General features: G+C 44.2%; 1 protein-coding gene across 2 annotated transcripts in view; it reads right to left on the reverse strand.

Annotated features, from left to right (window-relative positions):
* The window catches only part of LOC124595643 (diacylglycerol lipase-beta-like), an 855,670-nt gene that overhangs the window by 605,677 nt on the left and 226,312 nt on the right, over nt 1-23,681 (reverse strand). The window lies entirely within an intron of this gene.

Consider the following 23,681-nt stretch of genomic DNA (forward strand, 5'->3'; position numbering starts at 1 on the left):
CTAAGCAAACATTTTCTTATTCATTGCGACCTTGGTGGAAATCGCTTGGTGAAATTAGCAATCATGTAATAACGATATTCGCTTCCAGTAGCCTCCACGTCCTGAGGATCAGACCCCTGTAATATTACAGACGCCTCATGCGTCATTAAACATCCAGTAATTTCGCAATTTCTGTCAGTCATAGCATTTAATGACAGCGCAACAACAGAGCGTCTCCGTTCTAAGTTTTTAATATCGTTTACAAATAGCACAGCTGCTAGCTATTATGCTATCCAGCTTTAACTCTGACACTATCTGTTTCTGTGTGTCTGCGTTCCATTGACGCATTGTTAGTCACATTGCTCTGTCGCCTCATTTTCCTCAGGTGAATTAATGAAAACAGATGAGATGCGTCTCCCTGAAGAGGCTTAATGGAAACAGATGAGGCGCGTTGCTCATTTACATCCCTACACACGCCCACTCTCCCGTTCATTCGCCGGTGGTAAAGATACGTACACATGGTAGTTGCACTTTTTGCCTCCCTTCGCATTCGATGCACAGAAGATGCTCCATAAAACGAATGTTTCTATTTGCTCTTATCTCTAATTTTGTATTATTCTATTTCGTTTCTCGACACCCCTCATAGCTACGCTACGCTCTTCGTAACGTTGAAACTAATAATTTATTTGCCGCTGTTTCATGCTCATTTTCTTTTTCCCGTGCCCATTCAGGCCATTTTCTTAAGTCTTGTTTTAGAATAGCTCCATTAAGTTTCTTAATTGCGCCATAGCACTATACTTCAATGATTAATGATTTGGTGATTAGGTCTAGAACACTGTACTTTCTTCTTACTAAAAGCTGGAGTGTTGGTTTCCATGTTGTTATTAACGTTTTTATTCTTTATTAGTGTCTCCATGATTTGACAAACTAAAATTGTACTATGTCTAATACCTCGTCTTCTTACAGTTTAACAATTATCGAAATAACTTGCTGAAATGCACCCTGTCTCCCATAGAGTGCTTTATTTCCAGTCTTGTTTCGTGTTACCCAGCAAAGCTACCTTTAAATCTGACAGTATTTCTATAGGGTACGTCGGAGTCACGGACCTGCACTGATGTCACAGTATTCAAATACAGAGATATGTAAACAGGCAGAATACGGCGGTGCGTTCGGCGACGCAGTTGTTAGATCGGTTACTGCTGCTACAATTGTAGCTTATCGAGATTGGACGTGGTGTTATAGACGGCACACGAGCAATGGGACACATCATCTCCGAGTTAGCGATGAAGTGGGGATTTTCCCGTACGATCATTTCACGACTGTACCGTGAACATCAGGATTCCGGTAAAACATTAAATCTCCGACATAGCTGAGGCCGAAAAAAGGTCCTTCAAGAACGGGACCAACGACGATTGAAGAGAATCGTTCAACGTGAGAGAAATGCAACCCTTACGCATATTGCTGCAGATTTCAATTCTGGGCCATCAAAAAGTGTCAGCGTGCGAACCATTCAACGAAACATCATCGATATGGGCTTCCGGCACCGAAGGTCCACTCGTGTACCTTTGATGACTGCACGACACAAAGCTTTACGCCTCGCCTAAGCTCGTGAACACCGTCAATGGACTGTTGATGATTGGAAACTTGGTGCCTGGGTGGAGGAGTTTCGTTTCATATTGCATCGAGGAGTTGGGCGTGTAAGGTTATGGAGACAACCTCATGAATCCTTGGACCCTGTATGTCAGTAGATGGCTGTTCAAACTGGTGGAGGCTCTGTAATGGTGCGAGACGTGGGCAGTTGGAGTGATAAGTGACACCTGGTACGTATAGATACGACTCTGACGCTTGATGCGTACGTAAGCATTTTGTCTGATGACCTGCATCCATTCATGTCCATTGTACAGTCCAGCAGGACAGTGCGACATCTCACACGTGCGGAATTGCTACAGAGTGGCTCCAGGAACACTCCTCTGAGTTTAAACACTTTGCGTTGGCCACGAAACTCTCTAGACATGAACACTGGTGAGCATATCTGGGATGTCTTGCAACGTGCTGTTCTTAAAAGATCTCCACCACCACGGTCACGTACTCTTACGGAATTATGGACAGCCCTGCAGGATTCATGGTGTCAGTTCCTTCCAGCACTACTTCAGACATTAGTCGAGTCCATGCCACGTCGTGTTGCGGCACTTCTGCATCCTCGCGGGAGCCCTAAATGACATTAGGTAAGTGTACCAGTTTCTTTGGCTCTTCAGTATAACTGATAATATTACACACATCAGTAAGGAGGAGAGGTTCATGCTTTGAGGAGTGACAGTATGGGTGATGAAAATCACTGTTGCCAGTCACATGACCTTCAACATCACTCACATGCGACTACAACCAAAGCAACATTAGGCTACATAGGGTTTTCAACGATGATTCTCAGTGAACGTGTGGTACGGTATTATTGATGACCAAATCATCGGTCCATTTGTTTTAGATGACCATCTTAATGGACTACGGTGTCTTGATTTCCTTCAAAATGTATTGTCAGAATACTCGGTGGGTATTCCTTTGCTAACACGACGTCGTACGTCAGTACGTCACTGAAACGTATCCTGGACATCGGCTTGGTCCCCATGGAATAATTTCCTGGACACCGAGGTCATACGGTATTACTCCAATAGATTACTTTTGTGGGGTAGGCTTAAGAGAAAAGTCTACAAAAGCACAGTGGACACAAAAGGAGGAACTTCTCACTCGTATTTTACACGTCTGTGCTCTAGTAAAGGACTGCACGTATGAGTTCGGACCAGCAACATAGCAACTGTGTACGAGAGCCGCAGAATGCATTGCACTTTATGGTGGAGTTTTTGAACATCTTTTGCCCCGAAATGTACGCATGTAAACAAAACATTAGGTCACAATGTTTCATTTACTATCACCTGCATTTTCCTGTTGACTCATTGTTTTCATTAGTTTCCTCAGACGCTGTTAAGAACAGGACATATGTTTGTAAGACGTTTTTAGTTCAGAATCGCTGATACTGTGACCCTTCAAAGCACGCACCTTTCTCCTTGACACAGCCTGTATAGCCTACAGTGACATAATTACTATTTTTGTTTCTAAACTAGGAAGACACAGGTTAATATCTACGAGGGTCAATCAGTAATCAACGAATTGAATTTTCATTTTTACTGTGGTTAATATACAGGGTGAATCATCTAAAACTTGCACCGCAAATATTACGGAAATCTAAAGTGCTAGTGATGTCTGGTTTTCAGAGAATGGGTTAGTAGTCGGGGGCTCGTATTGTTAGTAATAAACAGATTATAAGATTACTTAGTGTATTTTTTGTGCAAATATATAGTTTTTTAAATGGGATAATGCCTATTGACACTTACAAACTAAAGGTGGAATAAATTAGAATGTCAGTGGTGTTTGTTGCAGGGTTCTAGTGCGAGTCGTTTACGAGATATCGTATTTTGAAAAGTTCACGCACCGACACTTGTCAGCCTGCGCAGTTGCTAGGTACCATGTTGTTACTTTTGCTTACAGTGTTCTTGTGTGTTACTTGAGTACACTGCGACTTGCGAGTCAGTTAATGTGTAACAGTCCAAGCAGGAGGTTGTGAGTGGACGTTGGGATTTACCAACGCAGGACAAGCCGACAGGCACGTGGCGTGTGGAGAGTACAGGAAGAATGCAGTTCGTTCCTGTACGATGTATGCGGCAAGATATCCCAATAGGCCTTAACCATCGCTGCAATTATTTATCAGCCTCTTCAACCAGTTACGTGAAAGTGGTAGTGTAACACCTAGAAAACGTAACAGAAGCAAACAAATGACGACAGAAGAGGAGGGAAACTAAAGTTCTGGCTGCAGTTAATAGTTGATCCGCAAGTTAGCCCCCGCCCTATCACACGAGGAAGTGGCATTAGTCAGGGAAGTGTCCTACGTATTCTCCATCGACATACGTTCCGTTCCTATCATATCTATCTCCATCAAGCGCTGCATGGAAACGATTGTGAGGACCGTGTTAACTCCCGTAATGGGCATTAAGACAGCACACTCCAGAGGCATCATGTATCTTGTTTAGTCATGAAACCACATTTACCAATCATGGTCAGGTAAACCCCCGAAACATGCACTATTAGTCTGTTGACAGTCGTCGTTGGCTTCACCAGGTGGAACGTCAGCGTCCATGGAGCATAAACGTATGATGTGGGATAGTGGACCTTCAGCTCAAAGGCCCGTTTTCCGTAGATGAAACCAAAGTACCGCAGCCTCCTAACATACCATCTTCCACGTAAGCTGGAAGACGTTCTTCCGTACACTAGGAGGAACCTGTGGTACCAACATGATCGCTGTCCAGCCCATAGTGCACTAAGTACTATAGCATGTCTTCACGAATTGTTTCCAAATCGTTAGACTGGATGCAGAGGACCTGTACCTTGGCCGGCATGTTCCCCGGATTTGATGCCTGTAGACTTGTTTTTTAGGGAAAGCTGAAAGACGCTGTCTACGTGGACACAGCAACTACACTCAGCGACGTATTACTGCAGCCCGTTCAGACATCTCCGCTGAAATGCTAGCACTTGTGCAGCAGTCGCTCCATACCAGACTGGAAGCATGTACTGGCGCTGCCGGTGGTCATTTTGTACACAATCTGTGACGGTCAGTTGTCTCGTTACTGGTCAGCATCCGCATCAGTAGGATATGCACTTGGGTTGCTCTTTAGTGTGTGCTACCACAGGTATGGTGGGAATTTATCAAAATGCGATATCTCGTAAATGAATCGCATTATAATCCTGCAACAAACACCACTGACATTCTAATTTACTCTACATTTAGTTTGTTAATGTCAGCTGCCATTGTTTCATTTAAACGTGTGTGTTTGAACAAGAAATACACTTACTAAGTATTATTACAATTAGTTTATTAGCTGACAGAAAGAGCCTCTGTTTACCACCCTATTTTGTGAAAAAAGCACATCAGTAGCATTTTCCGTCTCCGCAAAATGACTAAAGTAACTTTGCATGATGTGTTGCTGCCAAATAAAATACATCAATGAAACTTGGACCGTACGTCGAAAGACCTGCTACAGTATAATACAGACGGCAACTGAAAGAAATAGGCAATGAGACGAACAGAAATGACACTTTTATCGAAAGACAGTACTTACACTGAAGTCACCACAGTTTACTCGTAGCAAATTACATTACAAAAGACGGGACATGGTTCTCAATAGGGTGTGGGATCACCGCGCACGGCAATACGTGCTCTGCAACGTGCTCTTATGCTGGCCACTAGGTTGGTAAGGAGCCCATGTGGTAGGGCATCCCATTATTCCACCAGTGGGGTTCATAACTGCTGGAGCGTCATCGGTCTACGTGGATGTGCTGCATTACGTCTCCTCAACGCATGCCACACGTGCTCCATGGAAAGAGTACAAATATTAAGGCAATAAATTGTAACAGGTCTACATAGAATGTGTAAAAACCAAATTCTAGTAAAGAAAATCTGTACAATTCAAGAAAGAGTACAACAGACAAAATTGTGATAAAACTAAAGAAAACAGGAAAAACTGAACTTTATATAAATGACAAATTGTATAGTGTCTTCAGTATGTCCACAGATCGCGTTCACGTCGCTCTTTTTCAGTTCCGATCGCACAATGATTACTGAAAGAGGCCTAGAAAAGAGTGTCTCCCCCCAAGTATGAGAGATTTCGCCTGATTTCAAGGACTCCACATAATGTATCTGCCATGCATTTGCTTCTCAATGGCAATTATCGGAAAGATTTAGGTGTTCCTTTTCCCACGCGCCATTCGAGAGTGGGATGGTAGAGAAGTAGTATGAAAATGGTTAGATGAACCCTCTGCCAGGCACTTAAGTGTGAATTGCAGTGTAACCATGTAGGTGTAGATGTAAAAATTAGCTGAAGATTCGTTGAGCTCCGATAGCGAAGAAACGCGAAACATCCACGTAGTTCTTGTGAGAACGGAGATGGCATTGAAGTATAGACGCTGCACCATCTATGCGTGTGTATATCGCCATATTTTCCACTAGGGATGAGGGCATGTTTTCTCGCCTAACGAGAAACATAGAACAGTTTCAGCTGATAATATCAGTAAAGAATTTGATTAGCTTTTTATAGGATTTCCAGAGTGCGAGAGCAGCCATGCAGCCGACAGCACATCGCAGCTAAAAGGTAGTTGCTGCTGGCAGACGCGTAAACTTGTTGGTTCACTAGCTTGCGTCCACTGTGAGCTCGAGCAACCTTGAGTAATTTTTTGCTCATCTTGTCACAAAAAGTAACCATCCTCCGTAGACTTGATTGTCATCCTTACTAGTACCGAACTTAGAACCTGAATCGGATGATTTGTAGTAATATTGGCCAACTTCACGGTGTAGTAGTAAAAATAATTTTGTAGAGAACCTTCTATTTAAATTTGATACTGTTGTGTTCAGGGTTATTTCTGCTGAACAGACCATAATGCGTTATATTGACAACTGTCCTGTAGATGTAATGGCACTATCCATGTAAAATCGTGTACTTCTTTGACAATAATTCTGAAATTTAAAAAACTGTCAACGGCTAAACTCCGATGTGCTCTGTCCTAGAATAAGGGTCCACTCCTAACCCCAGTCATTTATTCTATAAACGCTAACGCACTCACAGGGTGTTTCGCTTATATCTGACGAAAGTGAAAAGGAGTGGAGTTCAAATGGCTCTGACATCTGAGGTCATCAGTCACCTAGAACTTAGAACTACTTAAACCTAACTAACCTAAAGACATCACACACAACCATGCCCGAGGCAGTATTCGAACCTGCGACCGTAGCGGTCGTGCGGTTCCAGACTGTAGCGCCTAGAACCGCTCGGCCACCCCAGCCGGCAAAAGGAGTGGAGTGTCATACAAGGAACGTCAAAACAACACACTTCGCTTACCGTAGCACCTATCGGTGAAAGTGTCTTGTGAGATACCATCCGAGGTTCAAAACTCCGGACTGTAGTGTCAGAATTAAGGAACTGGCAAGGATAGAGACTATTAACACCCAAGTAAAATGCATAATGGATGTTCCTGACAAAGTTTGTATGGTAAACTGCCGAGAAGTGAAACAATAGGAGAAGAGTTGTCAAACTATTTCAAACCTCGACAATTATTGCTAGAGAAAATGTATAGAAACTAGAACATCAAACAGTATTTAGAAGGCAATAAATACAACCTTTTTACCTCATGCCATGGGTGGGCAAACGGTTGTTTTCAATCCAGCCCACGGAAGAAATTCTCAAAGTTACTCCTAATTGTTTGTCGACTGGGATTGGCTATACATTTGCCATATATTGTTTTTCCACTCTTTCCGGTATTAACTTTAGTAAATAATTCCTGTCCGTTGTGGACTTATAGGAACACTGCAACCGCTGAAACTGAATGTAATTTACAATGAATGAGGTGCAACCAGTTGCTTTTATAGGTCTTTATTCATCGAGTTACCTGGCACCCCACTTCAGATTTTTTTTTTTTAATTCGTTAATATAGAGACAATTTCACGACGCGTAAATGAATGTAAACATTTGAAAATGGGGTAAACATAAAATGAATGTACTCTCAAAAACGAGTGTTTTTCCGGCATAATTTGTTGGCGTGTCGTGTCGGGAAAGGGCTGCCATTCATATCGGTGCTTTACCCCATAAACTACCATCACGGACGCTATAATTTTGGCTTTATGCGCTAGGCGCGATGCTGTCACGTGAAGAGACGGCCCGCGAGGTTAAGTAAACATATTAATCAGGCCCGCAGTCATCAATGGTTGCCCATACCCGCATGATGCATTAGTTTTTTAAGTATTAAATAACCAGAAACACAGCTCTACTTTTTCCTTCAATACAGCTATCTTTGTCACTGTTGAAATAATTTTCATTAGAAATGCATCCTTTTATTCGTTTACGTTCCTATGTATATCAATATAAGCCCTTTTTGTCTAGGTGTTGTCAAGTCTAAATGACATTTTGCTTTCAGATGTCCGGCCTGTTTTGTAGAAAGCCGCTCATGAGAAAAAAATCCAAGTCCTTACGGAAACTGAGGGTGGGTAACGAAGACAAAAGTAAACAATCAAATACAGATTAAAGAGGCATAACATCACAAATTTCACCACTAAAACACGAATGACCACGGCGAGAGTAGGTTAACTTCCGAGATTAGCTTTAGCACACCCATCTTCTATTTCAGACGGATAGTGCGACAACGGCTAGTCAGTGAATGAGAATTAATGGTAACACATTCATCTGTGTGTTTAAATACTTTTATAAAATGTGACAGAGGCATGACGAGGGCGCAGTGTCTCACCGAAACAGGTCGCATGTGAATAAGGAGATTTAAACACACACCTAAAGTTGTTACCATTACTTCTCCATACGTCCGTCCGTCCGTCCGCTCCTTACCGACGAACGACAACGTCAAAACTTTCTCCCCAAATAACCTTTACGTTGATGCCTCGTTCCGTCGTCTTTACGGCCTCTGTAAATGTCACCATTTTCAATGCAATGTGGAATATTTTCCGTTGGTTGCGCTCCACAACTTTTATAAACTTTAAAATAGACGTCATCTAACACTGTACGCTTCTGTCAAAAGTATTCTTAAATAAGTGATCGTTCCTGCCAAAGATAATTTTCCAGCAACAGCAAAAGCACAATTGGTATACACTGACGTCAAAAAATAGAGCAGAACATATAAAAGTCGACAGGACACTGCTTGGAGAGCAGACACCCTTACGTGCTATAGAATACGTAAATGATAATACACTCGAACAGCAGGCGCAGTCTGAACACAGTACACATTTATTTTTCATTTTGTTCGTCTTCGTATTCCATGACTCATACTCACGGTGACTCACAATGGAAAGGTGTTAGTACACACATCTAAAAATTTTTGCATCGCCGCGATTCCCAGAACTCTCGAAGATAGACGTTGACTGTGGATATTGTATCACAGGCACAGTCCCTTTGACTGTTCAGGATGTCACTAAACCTGCCCAAAGATGTAAACAACCATGCATGACCAGCGCATATTAGACGGAGGGAGTCCGACAGCCCATCAGTTCCAGTTATTCCACCAGGAAGGAGGTACACGGCTTGTGTTGTCTGTAGTTCAACCATGCCTAGACGGTCAATACCGCGGTTCGATGGCGTACCATTTTTACTTTGTGCCAGGAAGGGCTCTCAACAAGGGGAGTGTCCAGGCGTCTCGGAGCGAAACGATGTGAAATGCCTTACTGAAATCAAGGAACACGGCATAAACCTGAGCGCCGTTGTCCGCTGCCTTGTGGATCTCATGGAGGAACAGAGCGAGCTGAGTTTCGCAGGATCTCTGTTTGCGGAATCCATGTTGATTTTTGTAGAGGACATGTTTATTTTTCAAATGCGTCATAATTCTAAAACAGTGTTACGATCTTTCGCGGTGAAACAACTTTGGAAGACCGAATTCAGTATTTCGACCTTCTCTCTGTTATCTTCCGTTTCAGTGCCGGTGTGGTCGCTGAGATAATGAATAGATCATTTTGACCCACTCAGTGATTTTCTATACGACCAATATAATAATTTTTTATTATTATTTTATAATAATTATTATTATTTTATTATAATAATTTTTATATTGACGTGACCAAGTACCCATAAATTATTTTATTCAAAATAAGTCTGTAAAGAAGATTGTTTAAAAACAACGTGCGACCCGTCCTACAACACTACTCAGGTGCGTGGGGCCTACACCGAATACGACTAACAAGGAATATTGAACCTCTATAAAGAAGGGCTACACGAATGGTCACGGGTTTGTCTGACCCACGGCACAGCTACACGGAGATGCTAAGAAACCTAAACTGGAAAACGTTTGAAGACAGACGCAAACTTTCCTGTGGAGGTCTAGTTGCAAAGCTTCAAGAACCAGCATCGAGGGGTGAACCTAGGAATTTAATATTACCCCGTACGCATAGCTGGGTACACGTCCACCGCCGCGCTCGGGGGCCACAGCACCAAGTTAAAACACCTGAAGATGGGCGTATAAGAGCACGAAACCGGTTGTGTGATAATAAAAGAGCTTTACAGCCGTAGCGGTATTTTCAACCTCTCGTACGATACATTTGGCGTCGATATCGTAACTTGTTTTTTCTTGATGTACTTCGAATAATCGAGAAGAGAAAGTTACGATGTGAATAGGATGCTTTCATAATCCACGTAATTCCACTTGAACTGTATCTGTATCGATGGCATACTAAGCTGGAAATCCGAAAACAATGCTTGGTTGATGTGGGAGAGGGGACCAAACAGCGAGGTCATCGATACCATCGGATGAGGAAAGGATAGGGAAGGAAGTGGGCCACGCCTATTCAAAGGCACAATCCCGGCATGTGCTGAGGAAAGAGGCAACACATGCTATCGTATCTTGTATATGTCAACACTGTGAACGATTATTAAAATGCACACCTGTATACGACGCAAGCTGGAATTTTTTTATTAAACAACTACGTCTGCACACTGATATTATTTGGGATACGACCATGAAAGTCAATAGTTATTCCCAGCTATCGAAACTGGGTGATGTCACAGGGAAGTATCACCGCTGTGAACCATGGAGGTATAAATGCTGTGAACCTACTGTTTTTGAGCTACGTAAGATGACGTACGTCGGCTTCAAGTTTGTGGCGTAATGATAACTCCCTTCCTTTTCATAGAGTAGAAATATCTCTGGAGTGAGCATTCAGAAACGCAGAATTGATTTTGTGTTGTCAACATACGTTGCTACAATGGTCACGTGATCTCGGGACGCCGTAGATTTGTCCGACATTTATCCTCTAAATTTTGAATGTTGTCATATCGCTAGTAAAGACAGATTCCCTTCGTAAGTGCTGTGGATTTAGTATAGAAGTTTTGCAGGCACCATAGCAGTTTACGTCTGATATTTGAAAGAAATTGGGCTCTTAGCTTTGAACAGCAAAATGAACGAGCATGACGTCACAGAAGCTTCACGTCAGCATGTATTTACAGTGTCTTTCATGTCACATCTCGTGAAGTCGCTTAACACAGTACTGAACGGCGAAATTGGGGTTTTGAGTCACCATCCCTAATATGCATAAAATGTTAGAGTATAGTATCAGAACAGTGGAGCTAACAACGACAAAATTTGTCAATGGTCGAAGCAAACTTTATAACCTACGTTCTTGATCAATTATGTTTGGTAAATTACTGAGAAGTGAGACAACGTTTCAAAACATCGACAATTATTTGCTAGGGAAAATATGTACATTCATACAAATCAAAGAAAGCTTCAAACGAATTAATGAAGCCTGTTAAACTTATCTATTATGTTTTTTCTTACGTAATTAATAACGTTAATGTATTTGACTCCTTCATTAAAGCTGACTTTTTTGCTTAAAATGTCATATGGTGGAATTTGCTTCGTTTTCGTATGTTCTTACACATAGACATTGTGGGCGTCAGCGCCGTTGTGTTATCGTAAAACCTAAATAACTTTTCGCCTTCAGATATACGACCTCGGTTGTGTAAGAAAGTGGAAAAAATATCCCAGTCGTCATGGAACATCTCCAATTTGTCACTAAAACAAAGCGCTATTACCAAATAAAGATTATGAAGATACAACAGTACAAGATCCACTATTATAAGGAGAATGAGCGCGGCGAAAATAGGTTAACTTAAGATGTTAACAGACGGGTACCGTCAAAATTTTCTTCCCGAGAAACCTTGACATACCGTGAAATAACGTGACGTTCAGTTGACGACCGGTGCGAATGCCTCCATTCGAAAGGTATTGTAGAATGTTTTGGTGTTGTGTGACGAGACGTGACGTCACCTGATGGCGGACGCGAATTGGCGTTAAACAATCGACGTCGTCCCTAGATCACGTGACAATTCCAGTTTAATGTTGACAACATGCGCAGGACGCAATGCTCACTCCAGAGATATTTCTACTCTATGTTCCTTTTCTACCTCCATGGTTCTTTAACCAAAGAATATCCTTGCGCCAAGTTGGTGCTAATTTCATCCTATGAAATAATTATTTCTCAAAACTGAAACTACAGAAAGAGACAGAAATATTAATAAACTGCTTATTAAATGAGAATTCATTAAGAAGTGACTTTCAATTAAATAGGCTGTGAGAGTTTAAAAAGTGAATTTAATCACAATTTTTCAGTGTGAACAGTTTGCTACGAACCACAAAGAAATTAACAGCGACAGACATATGTTAACTTTAAAGCTCAATACGACGCTGTTAATAAAATCTCTGGTCAACTTTTACGTGAGCTAGCCGGAACTTTTTCTGGTAATTAATTAAACTCTGGACCTTGCATGTTAGGAAAAACTAGACTGTCGCCAGTCTGTTTTAAATTGCCCTATCTCGTTAGGTTTATCCGTAGTATATAATACCTTTTAGCAAAGAATGTATTCAGTGATGTAAAAGCTAGTGTTACGCTGTTCATTTCCCACTTCTAGTCAATCTATACATTAACATACACTATAGACACGTTATTTTATAATGTAACACTACACACACCATCAGCTGATATCAGGACCATAGCGACGATGTTTAGTTTTCATTTTTGTCTCTCGTGTCTTTTAATTTGTTAGCCTGAGAAACTGAGTCAGAATCCCCCTTCAATGACAGAGATATTGAGCTCAGAAAGACAAGTTGCAAGTGGCAATCATGGCGTAAATGCACAGAAAATATGATGAGTATATGAACTGGTTGTGCGTGAATTCCGAATGGACTAAGAGTTTACAAAAGCTGCAAATGACGGATTCATGGCTGAACAGCGACATTCTTGTCGACTTGACGCAACAGATGTACAGATTAAAAAACGAATGCATAACTGCAAGAAAAGAGTTCGCAAAGAAAAGACAGTGCCTGTTTCCCAAAATTTTTAAGAACAAGTCCAAGATTTGAAAGTTAAAAGTTTATATTTCGTTAGAACTTCAGTACTGGATTGTGTAGATAAAGAAGAAGAGCTTTTGCGGCAAACCAGAACGTTGGCTGTAGTTAACAGATTAAAGTAAGCATTCTAAAATTAACTGAAGATAATAGTTTTTTAAAAAAAATATACGATAACTCTGTTCCTGACAAGAGTCCTAATATTCGGTTGTAAAGAAGTGGGAACATGTTGCGCGACAATGGAATTGCTCACATGGATAGGATGTTTGAAAGTACAATTAAAGCTATGAAAACAGTTTTCCCCAACAATCGCTTTCCGTTTAAAATTTTCACTTCAACCAATGTCTGTGAAAGAAAATACAAGATTGGGGATTAAGGGATAGAGAATAAGTCGGATAGTTCTGTCACATGTGTGCTGCCGTCACACATCTTCCACTAACGATGCTGATGAAGCCTAGATAGAAATAATGGAGCAAATGCCCAGTGGGAAAAGACGTCGTAATTTCTGGGCTGTATGGTCAATAAGTGAATGCCAAATCCCAGTATACCAATTGGAATGTGAATAGTCTCCAACCACCGGCACAGAGGCACGAAAGCTGTCGAAGGATGGCATAGGAACTAAACTCTGCAGTAAATCAAAATCGGCTGTACTTATATTTTCCGATAAATACGCTGAAGGAGGAAGCAGTAAACACTATATTTTAAAGATATGTAAGAACGCGGGGGATTTAAGATGGCCGGCCGGAGTGGCCGAGTGGTTCTAGGCGCTTCAGTCTGGAACCGCGCGACCGCTGCGGTCGCAGGTTCGAATCCTGCCTCGGGCATGGATGTGTGTGATATCCTTAGGTTAGTTAGGTTTAAGTAGTTCTAAGTTCTAGGGGACTGATGACCTCAGAAGTTTAAGTCCCATAGTGCTCAGGGCCATTTGAACCATCTGATTTAAGATGATGTTTAAAATTTCTGGCTTTCTTTCAAAAAATTGAGTGAGAAATTAAGGATCATGAAATAAGACAAAAAGTACTTCATCCCTTGCTGCACTAATTTTGTAGAAAGACAAAAAGATAAAAATGGAAATATTTTACATGTACTGAGTGGTTAGAATTAAACTGACTGTGTTGCGTATGCTGCAGTGCCGGACGTTGAAAAATCGTAGGTATTTTCATTAATCAGTGTGCTGAAAAAATAATAGTTCCATTTTCTGCCACCATATGAAAATATGACGCTACATGCAGTCAGAATGTGGTGTGGGTGCAGCAAAAGGGGAGGAACAGTCAAACACATGATAACGGTGGGTCTGGCATATTTATTAGGATATAATCAAAGTTACAAATACGTGTTCAGTATGATCTCTCGACCTAGCAACATGCTACATCTATAAACACAGCATGGTCGACAGTTGTCGCAGCACATCTGGTGTAATAAGAGCGATATGTCGTCGTATGCTATCCTTCGCCGGTCGCAGTAGCCGAGCGATTCTAGGCGCTTCAGTCTCGAACCACGCGACCGCTACGGTCACAGGTTCGAATCCTGCCTCAGGCATGGATGTGTGTGTGATATCCGTAGGTTAGTTAGGGTAAGTAGTTCTAAGTTCTAGGGGACTGATGACCTCAGAAGTTAAGTCCCATAGTGCTCAGAGCCATTTAAACCATTTTTTTGCTATCCTTCAGATCAGGAAGAGTCCGGATAAATCCCTGATAGACACGATCTTTTCGATACCCCCACAACCAGTCACATGGATTTAGGTCGGGGGATCTGAAAGGCCACACATCTCGAAATTGTCTACAGATTACGCCGTCAATACCGAAGGTTTCAAGAGACATATCTTTCACCTGGCAAGCGACTTGCGGTGTCGCCCCATCTTACATTAAAATGGTGGTGTGGACACAGTTGTGTTCTTGCAATGCTGGAATCACGTGTTGCACAGGGAAGTCCTCATTACTTGCAGATGTCACTGTACACCTAACAGGCTCGCAACATGTCATCTCCTCGAAGAAAAACGGACCGAGGATGAAGGAGCTTGTGAGAGAACACCTCACAGTCATATAAGCCGAGTGCAGTGGCTGTTCCTGCACAACAAAGCCATATACGACAGTTCTGTGCATTCACAGCACCATGCAGAGTAAAATTTGTCTCGTCTGTCCAAAAGATTTCCCCCAGCCACATGTCATCCATTTCCATGCGCGCCAAAACACGAAGACCATAGTCAGGGCGTTTTAGCCTGCCTTGGAGCTTCATTCGGCGCTCATTCTGAATCTTGTAAGGATACCAGGGTAAAATACGCCCCAAAAGCTTTTCAGACGTTGACAAGGGCGGAGACAATTCCCGCGACACAGCTCGAGCACTGGTGCGGGATTTAACGCATGTGCTGCAAGGACGGCTGAAGCTATAGAGGCTTCATCGACAACTACCATGGGAATGAGCTGCCTCCGTCTCCCTATTTCACCTGTTCCTTCAGATTTTTTGATAATATTGTTTAGCGCATTTATTGATATGCGACCTCTTCACGGCTGTTTCTGTCGGCGATGTTCCAGTAAAGCTGCTAATACTGCCGTTGCGATAAAACTACTTTATCGACAGTCGGCCTTCTTTTCAATAGCCATTGTGTTTCGTGCGAAAAACTTCAATCTCCTTAACCCTTTACAGCAAAACTCACTTCAGCAAAGCAATCAACATGCTTCGCCAAGGGACAAACAGCATAGTGACGTCAAGACAGGAAACATTTAATCTGACTGTTTACAGCGCAATATTTTCATTTGGTGCCAAAAATGGAACTTCTATTTTTTAGCGTACTCCGCAAGCGCCCATTAGTGAACATACCTGCAATGTTTCAGCGTACTGTGACGTATACAGCCCGCATTGCAGCCCCCTGAACTCGTCAGTTTAATTACACTACTGGCCATTAAAATTGCTACACCAAGAAGAAATGCAGATGATAAACGGGTATTCATTGGTAAAATATATTATACTAGATCTGACATGTGATTACATTTTCACGCAATTTGGGTGCATAGATCCTGAGAAATCAGCACCAAGAACAACCACCTCTGGCCGTAATAACGGCCTTGATAAGCCCGGGCATTGAGTCAAACAGAGCTTGGATGGCGCGTACATGTACAGCTGCCCATGGAGCTTCAACACGATACCACAGTTCATCAAGAGTAGTGACCAGACGTTTTCAATTGGTGAGAGATCTGGAGAATGTGTTAGCCAGGGCAGCAGTCGAACATCATCTGTATCCAGAAAGACCCGTACAGGACCTGCAACATGCGGTCGTGCATTATCCTGCTGAAATGTAGGTTTTCGCAGGGATCGAATGAAGGGTGGATCCACGGGTCGTAAGACATCTGAAATGTAACGTCCATCGTTCAAAGTGCCGTCAGTGCGAACAAGAGGTGACCGAGACGTGTAACCAATGGCACCCCATACCATCACGCCGGGTGATACGCCAGTATGGCGATGGCGAATACACGCTTCCAATGTGCGTTCACCGCGATGTCGCCAAACACGGATGCGACCATCATCATGCTGTAAACAGAACCTGGATTCATCTGAAAAAATGACGTTTTGCCATTCGTGCTCCCAGGTTCGTCATTGAGTTCACCATCGCAGGCGCTCCTGTCTGTGATGCAGCGTCAAGGGTAACCGCAGCCATGGTCTCGAGCTGATAGCCCATGCTGCTGCAAACGTCGTCGAACTGTTCGTGCAGATGGTTGTTGTTTCGCAAACGTTCCCATCTTTTGACTCAGGGATCGAGACGTGGCTGCACGATCCGTTACAGCCATGCAGACAAGTTGCCTGTCATCTCGAATGCTAATGATACGAGGCCGTGGGGATACAGCGCGGCGTTCTGTATTACCCTCCTGAACCCACCGATTCCATATTCTGCTAACAGCCATTGGATCTCGACCAACGCGAGCAGCAATGTCGCAATATGATAAACAGCAATCGCGATAGGCTACAATCCGACCTTTATCAAAGTCGGAAACGTAATGGTACGCATTTATCCTCCTTACACGAGGCATCACAACAACGTTTCACCAGGCAACGGCGGTCAACTGCTGTTTGTGTATGAGAAATCGGTTGGAAACTTTCTTCATGTCAGCACGTTGTATGGGTCGCCACCGGCGCCAACCTTGTGTGAATGCTCTGAAAAGCTAATCATTTGCATATCACAGCATCTTCTTCCTGTCGGTTAAATTTCGCGTCTGTAGCACGTCCTCTTCGTGGTATATCAATTTTAATGGCCAGTAGTGTATAACCACTCGGTACAATGGTTAGCCTAGATAAAATGTGAAGGGATTTTGTCGTCACCGAACGGTGGGGAAATTCAAGGTTAAAATATTTGTGGTCGGAATAACTACAGTGACGTCAGGCGCCGCAAAGTCCACGACACCGTAGCCAGCCGGCGGGTCCTGATCCCCGGTACCCTGGTCTCTTCTCACCTGCTGGCCTGGCCAGCGCAGCGCCTGGGACGGCCCGTGAGTCAGGCAGGTCGGGCCGCGGCGGCATTCCGGCCGGCCTTGGCTCACAGTGGGGAGGCGAAAGCGGACGCCTCCGCTGGTGCACACGGCAGCCGCAGCAGACGTTGTCCGCAGGACAACCGGGTCACGCTCTTAAAGGCAATCCCCGCACTCGCTCCCGCTTTCTTTATTTCTTAAATACCGAGAGTACAGCATACCACAGATGTTCATCGAGTTCTAACGAGAGGTGGTAACTTCTGATTCTTGATACTATACGTGTCGACTAATATCCTACATCTACATACATTCTCAGCATGGCATTATGGCGATTGTATCATTCCTAGTCATCCCCTTTCCTCTTCCACTCTAGTGTAGAGCGAGTGGAAAACGACTGTCTATAAGAGCCCTCATTTCCCTTAGCTTGTATTCGCTATCCTTAGCGATAAGTACGTGGGAGAGTTGGAAAATAAATTTCCTCTGTCGACTGTTGTCAGAGTAGTATGTGAAAGGGAAAAAAAGAGAATGGGACATTAAAGAGAAGACATATCTTTATTTTTCTAGATAATTTCCAAGTACGTTGAGACATTTGTCCTACCGCTTTATAAGCCTTCAAAGCCTTCCAGGAAAAAAATCAAGGCGTTGCATACGGAAGAAGCGTTGAACGGCTTGTTTGACGTCAGCATTGCTGCCAAAGCGCCTTCCGCCGAGCGTTTTCTTCAAACCGGGAAAGAGATGGAAGTCACTTGGTGCGAGATCCGGACTGTAAGGCGATTTGTGAAGGCGCTCCCAACCAAGAGTTGCGATATGGTTTTGCGTTGCCGTCGCCGTGTGTGGTCTCGCATTGTCATCCAACAGCAGAACGTCAGATCTGAAAAGGCCAGGTCGCTTTTTCCGAGTCACCTCTTTCAATTTCGACAGAGTGGCACAGTTCCGCGCAGCATTGATGGTTGCATCCTCCAGAAAGTCCAGCAGCAAAACTCATTTGGTGTCCCAGAAAACGGCGAGTAGCACTTTACCTGCAGATGGAGTGCTTTTAAACTTCTTTCGGACAGGTGATGATGGATGTTTCCACTCCATGGAGGCGGCTTTCGACTCGGACGTGTAATAGTGGACCCACGTTTCATCCCCCGTCACAATCCGAAACAGAAGGTCATTGCCAAATTCATGGTAACGCACGAGCTGTTCCAGGTTGAACGCCATGCGTTGTTCCATGTGTGTCGTAGTCAGTTGGCGGGGCACCCATTGTGCTGACACCTTCCTGTATCGAATAATGTCGTGGGTGATCTTGTGAGCTCGCTCATGTCCGATTCCAAGTTCTGCCGCTACTCCATCGATGGTGATACTCCAGTTCGCTTTAATCATGTCATCCACCTTCCTGGCATTTTCATCTGTAGTGGCCGTGAGCGTCCGTCCAGGTCTCGGTATGTCCTGCACTTGCTGACGTCCATCACTGAATTGCTGGCACCATCTCCACACCATATGCCTCGACATCACGCCTGACCCATACACCTCAACAAGGCGGTTATGAATTTCTGTGCTTGATACTCCACGTGCCCATTCGTAGCGGATAACAGCTCTCACTTCCGCCTTTGACCACGACTCCAAAATGCACCTTCTCTCCTTAGCTCCGGGAGTAGACTGAGCGGCTGGCCTCTGCTTTGCGCAGGCACTGCGACAGCGCCATCTGCTTGATCGCGGTCGACCTCTACCCAATGGTGTATCGGTGTCTTGCACGTGTGCGTTCACCTGCCGTGTCGTCTTTCGCCCATATCACACAATTCTGCCCACAGTCGACAGGGGAAACTTATTTTCCAACTCTCCCTCGTACGTGGTCGGCTGTAGAACCGTTCTACAGTCTGTCTCAAATGACGATTCTCGAAACTTTTTCACCGGCGATTCGCAAAATGAACGTCGCTCCAGGTATTCCCACTTGAGTTCACAGAGAATGCCATCATCTCCCATAAACACTCGCCATCCAGGACAACGTCCTGGGTTCTATTACTCAAAAAGTTTTCGACCCACTCGCACTACTCAGAACTTACTCCTTGTGCTCTAGCCTTCGTTAACAGTATGAAGTGAGGCAGTGAATCAAACGCTTTCCGAAAATCTACGAATACGGAATAAGTCTGTTGCCCTTCATCAGTGGTTCGCAGGATATCGTTGCGAGAAAAAAGGCAATCTGGGTGAAACACAAGAGATGCATACTAAATCAGTGTTGATTCGTCGATAGAAGCTTTTCGCTCTGAAGCAAATTTACTAGATTCTAACTTAGAATATCCTTGAGAATTCTATAAAATATGACATCGGAGTCATTACGCTGAATTTGCCACATCACTTGAAGCTACAACCGCTCGTATAGACCAACGCGTAGCGCACTAGGTTATAAGACGGGTAGGTTACTTCGTTGATTTGAGGGGGGGGGGGGGGGGACCACACAGCGAAGTCATCGGTCCTAACGCATTAGGGAAGAAATTGTCCCGCCATTTGCCTGAAGCGATTTAGGGAAATCACAGAAGACCTAAACTGGGGTGGTTGGACGTAGGTTTGAGCCGTCGACCTTCTGAATGCGAGTCCAATGTGCTAACCACTCCGCCACCTCGTTTGGTTGAGACGGAGAGTTGGGCAAGACTCGCGTTGAATCTCGTGTGATACGCCGTCCAGCGTGAGGGCGGTTTTTGTGCGGCTTTCAATGCTAGTTGAGGTAAATGCTATTCTGGACCCGACACTCTGCCTCACAAGATGTGACATACACACAGTCAGAATATGTTAACACACACGACAAAGTTAACTAGATTCACAGACAGATGCCGCACGTGACCTCCATCCCTTTGGTTAAGGGAGGTAGGACGTCAAACGGGCCGACTTGGAGCAGGAGAGGCACCACACGACATCTTAATTTCCACTGTCTATACTTTTACAAATAAATTCATAAAACTTTGTCAAAATTACCAGGAGGGATTCAGAATTCGCACTCTTAGCAATGTAAGTTCAAAAATATAACAAAATAAATTTTTTTTACGTGTGAAATTTCATAATTTTTTTACTTACTATTGGCTGCATTTGTTACTATAGGTACACTTTTCTTCATAAGTAAGAGATTCTTCGATGAATTTTGCACAGCATACAAACCATACTTACAGGTGTATGAAACTCTATAATTTATTTAATTAATGAAAAAATGAATGAGCTGCTACATTTTAAACTTCGTGTTTAGAAAAAACTCAAATTTTATGGTTAATTATCTCAATTTTTACCACAGTTTCTAATAGATTTGGAAAATTCTAGAGTTCCATACACCCGTAAGTATGATTTGTATGCTGGGCAAAATTCATCGAAGTATCTCTCTGACTTATAAAGAAAAGTGTACCTATAGCAACAAATGCAGCCAATAGTAAGTGAAAAAATCATGAAATTTCACACGTAAAAAAAATTATTTTGTTATATTTTTGAACTTACATTCCTAAGAGTGTGAATTCTGAATCCCTCCTGGTCATTTTGACAAAGTTTTACGAATTTATTTGTAAAAGTATAGACAGTGGAAATTAAAATGTCGTGTGGTGCCTCTCCTGCTCCAAGTCGGCCCGTTTGACGTCCTACCCCCCTTAAGCGATGACCGTGACGACAGCAAGGACAACATCCACAAGGAAACATAAAATAAATTTGCAAAATCAAGAAAAACAGTGAGGTCCGTAGGAAAGAAGCAGTTGAAGCAACCGAGCTGCTAGTAAATTAACGCCGACATCAGAAATAGCATACAGGTTAACTTAGGATACTATGGGAGGCACCATCGTGGACACGGAAAGTACGGAGCGACAGGAAGCTTTGGACAAAAATCGGGAGCGGGCCCCAGAGACCGCACTCATATAAAGTGGCAAGGATATGATGTCGCCAGGTTGTGCCACATGCTTTCTGTAAATCAAAAAAGACGGCAACCAGGCGTTGGCGCCTGGAAAAGGCAGTTCGAATGCCAGACTCGAGGGACACGAGATTATCAGTGGCAGAACGACCCTGTCATGGAGCAAGTAGCCCACGTGATTCCAGGACCCAAACCAACAGCTGACACACCATATATTCTAGCAGCTTACAAAGAACATTGGTGAGGCTGACGGGCCGATAGCTATCCACATCAAGCGGGTTTTTACCGGGTTTGAGCACTGGAATGATGGTGCTCTCCCGCCACTGCGATGGAAAGACGCCATCGCACCAGATCCGGTTGAAGATCATGAAGAGATGTCGCTTGTAGTCAGACGAGAGATGTTCATCATCTAACTGCGGATCCGATGCGGCCCACTAGCTGTGTCGGGGCAATGTGGGAGAGCACTGAGCAGCTCCCACTCTGCAGATGGGGCGTTATAGGGTTCACTGTGGCGAGTAGTGAACGACAGGACTTTGTCTTCCATCCGCCGTCTGAGGGTGCGAAACGCTGGAGGGGGTAGTTCTCCGTCGCAGAGGTATCTTAACGCCAGGGACACCTCTAGGGGTCTGTACCCAAAAACACGTCTGATCTTCGTCCAGACTTGGGAAGGTGACGTATGGCACCCAATGGTCGAGACGTACCTCTCCCAACACTTCTGTTTCCGTCCTTCTTATAAGCTAGCGAACACAGGCACGGAGCCATTTAAAAGCTGTTAGGCGCTCCAGAGAAGGGTACCGCTTATGTCACTGAAGAGATCGCCTCTGATCTTTAATGGCCTCAGCAATTTACGGCGACCACCAAGGCACTGTCTTTTGCCTGGGGCCCCGTGAGGAACAAGGGATCTCGTTTTCCGCCGCAGAAACGATCGTTCTAGTGACCCTCAACCACCACATCGATGGGATCATGTGGGGGAGATTCAACGGTGACAGCAGAGGTGAAAGCTTCCAAGCCTTATTTAAAGACCATCTGGGTAGGCGTCCATGAGCATGACGCTGGGGGAGTGTCAGGAAGATGGGGAAGTGGTCACAACCACACAAGTAATCGTGGGCTGTCCTGTGGACAGATGGGAGAAGTCCTGGGCTGCAAAGTGATAAATCAATGGCCGAGTAAGTACCATGAGCCAGACTGAAATGTGTGGAGGCCCCAGTATTTAAGAGGCGGAGGTCGATCTGAGACAGTAAATTTTCGACATCTCTACCTCGGCCAGTAGGCATGGTACCACCACACAAGGGGTTATGGGCGTTAAAATCTCCCAAAAGTAGGAAAGGTTTAGGTAGTTGATGAATCAGTGCAGCCAATGCGTTCAGGGGTACTGCACAAGCTGGAGGGAGACACACATTGCAGACAGTTATTTCCTGCATCATCTTTATCCTGACAGCCACAGGTTCACTACATACCGAGTTCAGGACGTAGAAGCAAACTCCACCTGACACTCTGTTATATTCACTACTGTTCTTGTAATATCCTCTATAACCACAGAGGGCAGGGGTCCGCATTGCTGGGAACCAGGTTTCCTGGAAGGCAGTGCAGAAAGCAGGTGTAAAGCTTAACAGTTGCTGTAGCTCAAGTTCACACTGCAGGGTCACATGCTGCCATCGATTGAGTACCCATTCTATCAACATCCATTGTGTCTGAGGGTCCAGCGAGATCTAGCTCCTCAGGAGACACCAGAATCTCCATCTCATCCTCGGACACAGAGCTTGTATGTAGTGGTGGTACTGGTGCCACCACAATGCCTGGGTTCTTGGGCATCTTCCTCTTTTTGGGTTTCTCTCCCTGCTCCTTTGGTTTTTCTGGCTAGGAGGGCTTCACTGAGTCGGTTCAAATGGCTCTGAGCACTATGGGACTGAACATCTGAGGTCATCAGTCCCCTAGAACTTAGAACTCCTTAAACTTAACTAACCTAAGGACATCACACACATCCATGCCCGAGGCAGTATTCGAACCTGTGACCTTAGCGGTAGCGCGGATCCAGACTGAAGCGCCTAGAACTGCTCAGCCACACTGGCTGGCCCACTGAGTCAGTCTCAGGCCCTGAGGAGGACCATGAAACCCTACAACCAGCTGCTTCAGCCACTGGTGTGAGTCCGCTTTGCCACCGGTAGGAACCTGGGAAGGATATGACCCAAGGGACCCTGTCCTAGCGAGAGGAGCCAAGGAAGACTTACGCTTCTCCAGCTGAGAAGTGGGCACCGATGTCCCCTATGGTTGGGGGGTGTGCTGCTCCCAAAGTAGGTGGTGTGGGAGCAACAGCGAGGGAACTGCCCCCCACCATCAAAGGGGCCAGTGTAGTCTTATGGCTCTGAGAGCCGACTGGAATTGGTGCAAGGGATGGGGCTGGAACAGTAGTTATAGCGGCGGCATAAGATGCCAAGCGCATGGAATGGAACCTTTCA

This window comes from Schistocerca americana, chromosome 1 (assembly GCF_021461395.2).
Source record: "Schistocerca americana isolate TAMUIC-IGC-003095 chromosome 1, iqSchAmer2.1, whole genome shotgun sequence".
In the NCBI taxonomy this organism is placed as follows: domain Eukaryota; kingdom Metazoa; phylum Arthropoda; class Insecta; order Orthoptera; family Acrididae; genus Schistocerca; species Schistocerca americana.